The sequence below is a fragment of the Xyrauchen texanus genome, chromosome 2 (assembly GCF_025860055.1).
Source record: "Xyrauchen texanus isolate HMW12.3.18 chromosome 2, RBS_HiC_50CHRs, whole genome shotgun sequence".
NCBI lineage: Eukaryota > Metazoa > Chordata > Actinopteri > Cypriniformes > Catostomidae > Xyrauchen > Xyrauchen texanus.
The window spans coordinates 11,820,237-11,828,396 of record NC_068277.1 but is presented as its reverse complement, the minus strand read 5'-3'; the positions used below and the strand labels follow the sequence as shown (position 1 = coordinate 11,828,396).

General features: G+C 37.0%; 1 pseudogene; it reads right to left on the bottom strand.

Annotated features, from left to right (window-relative positions):
• Positions 1 to 4,660: 4,660 nt before the first annotated feature.
• On the bottom strand, positions 4,661 to 6,697 carry LOC127652655 (MARVEL domain-containing protein 3-like; annotated as a pseudogene).
• Positions 6,698 to 8,160: the final 1,463 nt, after the last annotated feature.

Here is an 8,160-nt window from a genome sequence, read left to right as displayed (position 1 = left end):
TATTTAGAGCTACAAGTATTGTTGTATCAAGTGCATCAAGTATTGTTGTACAATCATCTAAATTAAAGGGTTTTCACTGTATAAGCACTTTGTTCATATCTTAGAGAATCTATATAGACATTTTAGCTATTTTTTTAAATCTATATTAACCCAACAACATTAGGCTGTGAATTATGACCTCTTTTAGCCTAACATAATTCAAAAACTAGGTTTGTTTTTTATCGAGTCTACCACATTTGAAAGATAAATGTTTATTTATTTACGCCTGGTTGAGACGATAGATGTGGTTATTGAGGTGCAAACATGCTGACTCATGCTGCGCTAACAGGCAGAGTTCAAGACATTTGACTGCTGGCATTGTTTGTTAGATGCTGTATAACTCCGCTGACCCACACTGCACTATTAGCTACAAACTGTTTATCCCTTACAACACTCAAACACGCATTAATTGTAACAGAATCTTCATTGTTATGGGAAGTAATGTTGCTTGCTATACAACGGATATGGCAAAACATACCACTACAAGAGCACCATAGTCCTTTCTATACCCCTACAACATGATCTGTGTGATACCTAAATATGATGTACAGTGGAAAGAAAAAGTATGTGAACCCTTTTGGAAATAGCTGGGTTTCTGCATTAATTGGTCAGAAAATGTGCTCATCTTCGTCAAAGTCACAAGTATAGACAAATACATTGCACAGTTAAGCTAGCAACACACATGTCTTTAATGTTTTTATTGATCACATCCCATTAAACATTAACAATGTTTAACGGGATATGGTAAAAGTAAGTGATCCCTTGGATTTAATAACTGGTTGATCCACTTTTGGTAGCAATAACCTCATTCAAGTATTTACGATAGCTGCGGATTAGACCTGCACAACGTTCAGAAGGAAGTTTGGACCATTCTAAATGGTCTGAACTTATATAGCGCCTTTTTAACCTTAGCGGTATTCAAAGCGCTTTACACTGCTTCTCGTTCACACATTCACACACCAATGACGGCAGAGCTGCCATGCAAGGCGCTAGCCTTTCCGTTGGGAGCAACTTGAGGTTCAGTGTCTTGGCCAAGGACACTTCAGCATGTGGAGTCGTGTGGGCCGGGACTCAAACCACCAACCCTGCAACCACCTGTGCCAGAGCCGAGGTCTTGAGGTCATTTCACAGCATCTCTATTAGGTTAAGGTCTGGGCCACTCCAAACTGGATTTTTTTTTATTTATTTTTTTTAAGCCATTCTGTAGTGAATTTACTTAGATGTTTAGGGTCAATTACCAGCTGCATCACCCAACTTCTACTGGGCTTCAGCTGGCGCACAGCCACCCTGACATTATCCTGTAGGATATCTTGATAAACTTGGGAATTTATTTTTCCCTCGATGATGGCAAGCGGTCCAGAAGCAGCAAAGCAGCCCTAAATCACGGTGCTCCCTCCACCCTAATTCACCGTTGGAATGATGTTTTAATGCTGTATGCGGTGCAATTTTTACGCTATACCAAGTGCTGTGTGTTCTTTCCAAACAATTCAACTTGAGTTTCATCAGTCCGCAAAACATTTACCAGTACTGTTGGGGAATGTCAAGGTGGTCTTTGGCAAACTTCAGATGTGCAGCAATTTTTGTTGGAAAGCCGCGGATTCCTTCATGGTGTCCTACCATGGATGCCATGCCAGTTTAATGTTTTCCATATAGCAGACACGTTCACAGAGATGTTAACCAGTTCCAATGGTTCTTTAATGCTTTAGCTGTCACTCTAGGGTTCTTTTATACCTCATTGAGCATTCTGAGGTGTGCCCTTTGAGTCATCTTGGCTGGACGACCACTTCTAGGGAGATTAGCCACAGTACTAAATCGTCTCCATTCATAGACAATTTGTCTAACTGTGGACAGATGAATACCTAAGCTCTTCAAGAAAACTTAGTAACACTATTTAGCTTTATGCAAAGCAACAAATCTTGATCATAGGTCTTCTGAGATATCTTTTTTGTGAGACATGATCTGCGCCAGCACATGCTTCTTGTGAATAGCAAACTCAAAATGTTGGAGTGCTGTTTATTAGTCAAATTATCTCTAACCCACACCTCCAATCTCGTTTCATTAATTGGATGAAGGTTTGCCAACTCCTGACTCTAATTAGCATTTTGTTGACATCATTAGACTAGGGGTTAACATGCTTTTTTCAACCTACACTGTGAATGTTACAATAACAGTGGTTAGCACTGTCGCCTCACAGCAAGAAGGTCCTGGGTTCGAGTCCCGGTTCAACTAGGAGTGTGGAATTTGCATGTTCTCCCTGTGTTTGTGTGGGTTTCCTCCGGGTTCTCCAGGTTCCCCACAAGTCCAAGTCCAAAAAACATGCAGGTTAAGTGAATTGGAGACTCTAAATTGCCAGTATGTGTGTGAGTGAGAGTTTCCCAGCCACTCGGGGTTGTGTCAGGAAGGGCATCTGCCGTAAAACTTGTGCCAAATCAAATATATATATATGCGCGGACTATCGCGAAGTGGACCATGCAACTATGCGGGACAAACACTAGGAAAGAGAGAGCGATTGTTTGTTCATTATTGTAACTTAGATGAAGATCAAACCAGATTTTAAGTCAAATTTATACATGAATGCAGGTAATTACAAAGGGTTAACATACTTTTTCTTGCCCCAGTATGCAACATGTGTCTAATTTGATTGATCATGATCAATCAATGATACCATCAAGATAGGATGGTAAAAGAACCTGCATAATTATGTGTGCATTTACGCGTGCATATGAGTGGCAGTCGCTCGGTTGTTCAAAAGTCTCTAGGCCATTGTTGAATTCTTTCTTAAGCTATCATCATATCAAAGGCCTGCTTTGCCACATTTGGACACATTTGTGTTCTCCTGGCCAAATCATGTCAAAGTAAATCTCTCTTAGCCAAATACAAATGTATTTTATGTTATTATCAAGATATAGCAATTTAGCCCTTAAGATATATAATCATCTGTGAAGGTCCAATGGAATGGCAGAGTCTGTTCCTACATACATACATACATCAAATACTTAAAAGAAGAGTACAAAGCATACTGTTATTCAAAAATCCCCAATCCCATTAAACACATCTTGTTTTTAAGATATTTTGGTGGTCTAAGTATGTGTAAGCATGCTTTTATTCCTTATATGTGTGAATTAGATTGTCACATATGTGTCTGCCAGTGCAGGTCAGTGGTATATGGGCATTGCAAATGATCTTTCGGCATCCATTTAAAACTGACAGCAACTAATACTTGATGGACAAATACCATTTGTTTATATGTTTATATAATATGTAAAACATATAAACAACTCTCTCAGATTTCTTTTTCTTTTCTTTTTTTTTTTTTTTTTGTCAAATTCTGCACAATATCTAATTCTCTATAGCTTTCCACAATGGCTTCATTTATCAAAACCCGTTTTAAATGGCTGGATCCCGTTTATGCAGAACAAAAAAACATTTTAACCACAATAAAGAGGACGCAGCTTAGTGATTATTTGCTTTCCCTTTAAAATTGTCTTTCTCAGAAGGCAAAAAACATGATCACAGTAATGTTGGAAGATAGAGTAGTAAGCATGCAGTTACTAGGATTTGCTTTTTGTAATTTTTGAGCAACTGTTTGACTTAACCTTCCCTGTTACATCCAGTGTGATAATCAGAAATTGATTCCATCCTCTTCATTTTAACAAGGAAGGCATCCGAAAGTCTGTTCATTTGCGCGGTGTGTGAGAGTATGTTTGTTAGGGTATGAAGCGTGTCATTTTTTTTACCGACAAAAATCATATTTGCTTGGATGCAAAAACACATTGTATCGTCTGGCGTGTTCACTGACACTTTGCACATTGTCATGGAACGTTCTGGAAAGACATGGATAAAGATGATGCTCCTGTTGTCTGACATGTGACCAAAGCTTGATCTTGTCATCATTTATGTACATTTTGTTTTTAAGAGATGCTTTAATATTTCCTCTCAATGCCAAGAAGCTGAGGTTTATTTTTGTACTTCATTGTTTCATGCAAATTTATAGGTCCTCCAGTGCAGAATCTGATTTAAGGGTTCTATGGTAAACTGTCACCCATCAAGGTACTATCTTTGAAGATACTAATTATTCATGCATTAAATGTGAGAAGCATGCCCTATATAAAATAATATTATCATGTGATTTATTTGTATAAAATTAACTTTTCTGTCAATAAGAAATTGTTTTAATATCTGAAGCATAATGTATATTATATTTTTAAGTTTCTATTTTAGCATGCAGTTAACTGCTGAATATTTTCATTGTGTTAAATTATTTAATTGTATTTAGTTTAGGAGATCATTCGAGTTGTTTTACTGATTTAGTAAAAGGACAAAATGCGAGCACTTTTGCTGTTTGTCAACTAGGACTGTACTACTTTGGATTTTTAGAGTGGGTGATGACTCATGGTTTCATTTGAGATGCTGCTATGCTTAGTTTTGAGCAGAAAGCTGTATTTTTAATTAACTTTTCAGCCAAGTAGCAATAAATTTTTTTACTGTGAAACGTGTCTTTTGCCACTATGTTCTTACTTATTGTCTTAAGGCTTACATGCTTTTATTTTTTATGTTTATAAATTATCAACAATGAATACCATTTTAATAAAACGTTATTATATATTATAATAGCAAACATTCACATTAACGCTAATAAAATCTCTTCATGATATGCTGTAAACACCTTTCGGAGGTTGCCATTTTCTGTCCATCTCTGCTTCATCTTTGTGCACTCTTATTAAAGCTCGCATGGCACTCACGGGGAAAATAATAATTCCCAGAACACCAAACAAGCCTCCTGCTATGTCTGCCCTATTGAAATTGCACTCAAATCCTCTGTGATCTTTGCTTGCGTATAGCGCTTCCCACTCTTTACAGATGGGGTTGTTGTAAATCTCTTGCAGTTTTATGAAGTAGAAAGCCACACCAGGAAAGAAACCAATATCAGCACATCCAACAAGGCTTTGGCAAGCATCAGAGGAGTGAAACGGTACAGTACATGAAACACTCCCAGAGCAAACATGGCACCAGTAAAAACCATTAATGCCCCTCCACGTGAAAATGTACCATGCTGTAGATGTATGAGGGCAGCTTGAGCTGCTGTACCTTCTGTGAATGTACTGGCTCCTCCATAATAGTGCTGGTACAAACCGCCTAAGCTGGCAATGTCTTGATACCGGCCGGTGTTACTATAAGGCGCTCCAGCACAGATGACAATCAACAGGTTTAAGGTGAATTCCACAGCCTGACAGATGCCTTCAGGAGATTAAAATGGAGCATCAAAAATACATGAGGGTCACAATGAAGTGACCCTCGTTATTCAAAAATACATAAATGCAAATCATACAGTCATTTTGATATTTTTTTTCTGGGGGCTTAATGTAAAAGTCTCATTAAAAGCTGAAGTTAAAAAAAATGGCATGAGTAGTGCAGAATAAAGTTTTATATTTAAAAAAATAATATCTTTTAATATATCATTAAATATCAATATTTACTTTTTTTTTTTTTTTTTTGGCAAGGCACATTTTGTTCTGGACATATGGAGTAACCCTGGGAAAACTTGACTCACAAGGTCATGATATTTGTAAAAAAAAAAAATGAACATTAATTATTTAGTTACACTCTCATGTATTCAAAGTGCACAAAAAGTATTTTGATACATTTTACTTTGTATTATGGTTACACCACATTTTTTAAGTCATTAAAACTGATTTCAAGGATTTGTGAAACCAACATGGACACAAAGATTACATTTCTAAGAACTTGGCACATGTGATTTAGACTAAATGTTACAAAGATTTATATTTACAGGGATAGATTAATAAAAAAAATTTAATTCTCTCATTTACTCACTTTCACGCCATCCCAGATTTCTTCTGCTGAACAAAAACTATATGTTTTAGATTAATATTTCAGCTCTGTAGTTCTCGGTACGTGAAAGGTGACCAGAACTTTGAAGCTCCAAAAATCACATAAAGGCATCATAAAAGTAATCCATACGAAAAACCGGACTTGTTCTGTTTCTCATTCACTCCTGTCATATCACTTCTGAATATAGAGATTAAACCACTGGAGTCTTTTGGATTACTTTTATGCTGCCGTTATGTGATTTTTGGAGCTTCAAAGTTCTGGTCACCATTCACTTGCATTATATGGACCTATAGAGCTGAAATGTTCTTCTAAATTATCCATACTTTTGATTGGTAATGTACTTAAACAAATACTTTTTTTCAGACAGTCTTAAATTTGATGACACAAAATAATAAATGGTTGAAACCAATATAACATCAAAATGGGTCTACCTCTGCTTGTGGTGATATATTTTAGACTATAAAATGCCCCTATATGGTGTGGTTCACTATCATCATCATAGTATGATGTCACCGTACTGGGCCTATAGAAATATTAAAGCAAACATGGCAAAAAGTCACAGCATAAAAGCATGTTTATTCTGGTGGTACATGATTCAGAATAAAACGATTCACTGTGAATTAGTTTAGCATATTAAAATCACTTACACTCCATAATTATGATGACAGGTGGACGCATACATAGGGGTTCCTTGTGAATGTAGGCATCCCTTTGTTTATGTTTGTCTTCCCCATCAGGTGTTCCCCTGTCCTCCTTGTATCTCTAATCAGGTCTGTGCTCCCGTTCTTTCTCACCATCTCTCCATTGTTGGCCGGAGTAGTCTTTGTTCCTTGTGTGGTAATGCTGGTTTGACTCTGGCATTGCTTGAGAGAAGATAATAATTATTTTACATATTCTTGACATTTACATTACATTTACATAGTCATTTAGCGGACGCTTTTATCCAAAGCGACTTACAAATGAGGAACATAAGCAATTTGTCATACAAAAGTCAACAATATCTTCAGTATCACACTGCCAAGTTCTCACAGTGGTTGGAGTAGTAAAGATGCTAATGCAGAAGAATGAGACCGTCTTTTATTATTGTTGTTAAATAATAAGTGCACTTAGTGTGGATTGGTTAAGTGTTCACGGAACAGATGTGCATTCAGTTGGTTCTTGAATGCTGAGAACTTGACTGTTTTGAATTGCATAGACACAGACAGACAGATGATAGATGGACAGACATATGTTAGACAGACAGACGGACAGACTGATAGATATACAGAAAAATAGACAGACAGACAGACAGATAGAGGATGAATAGATAGACAGATATAAAGACAAATAAACAGACAGACAGACAGATAGAGGATGGATGGATAGACAGACAAATAGATAGATAGACAGACACACAGATATACAGACAGACAGATAGAGGATGGATGGATGGATGGATGGATAGACAGACATACAGACAAATAGATAGAGAGACAGACATATAGACAGACAGACAGACAGATAGAGGATGGATGGATGGATAGACAGACATACAGACAAATAGATATAGACAGATATACAGACAAATAGAGAGACAGACAGAAATACAGACAAATAGATAGACAGATAGAAGATGGATGGATGGATAGACAGACAGACAGATAGAGGATGGCTGGATAGACAGATATAAAGACAAATAGATAGAGAGACAGACAGACAGAAATACAGACAAGTAGATAGACAGAAAGATAGAGGATGGATGGATGGATAGACAGATATAAAGACAAATAGACAGACAGACAGATAGAGGATGGATGGATAGACAGATATACAGACAAATAGACAGACAGACAGATAGAGGATGGATGGATAGACAGACCTACAGACAAATAGATAGAGAGAGACAGATACACAGACAAATAGAGAGACAGACATATAGATAGACAGACAGACAGATAGAGGATGGATGGATGGATGGATAGACAGACATACAGACAAACAGATAGAGACAGATATACAGACAAATAGACAGACAGACAGATATACAGACAAATAGAGAGACAGACAGATATGCAGACATATAGATAGACTGACAGACAGATAGAGGATGGATGGATGGATAGAGAGAGACAGATATACAGACAGACAGATATAAAGACAAATAGACAGACAGACAGATAGAGGATGGATGGATAGACAGATATACAGACAAATAGATAGATAGACAGATATACAGACACATAGATAGACAGACAGACAGACAGATAGAGGATGGATGGATAGACAGAC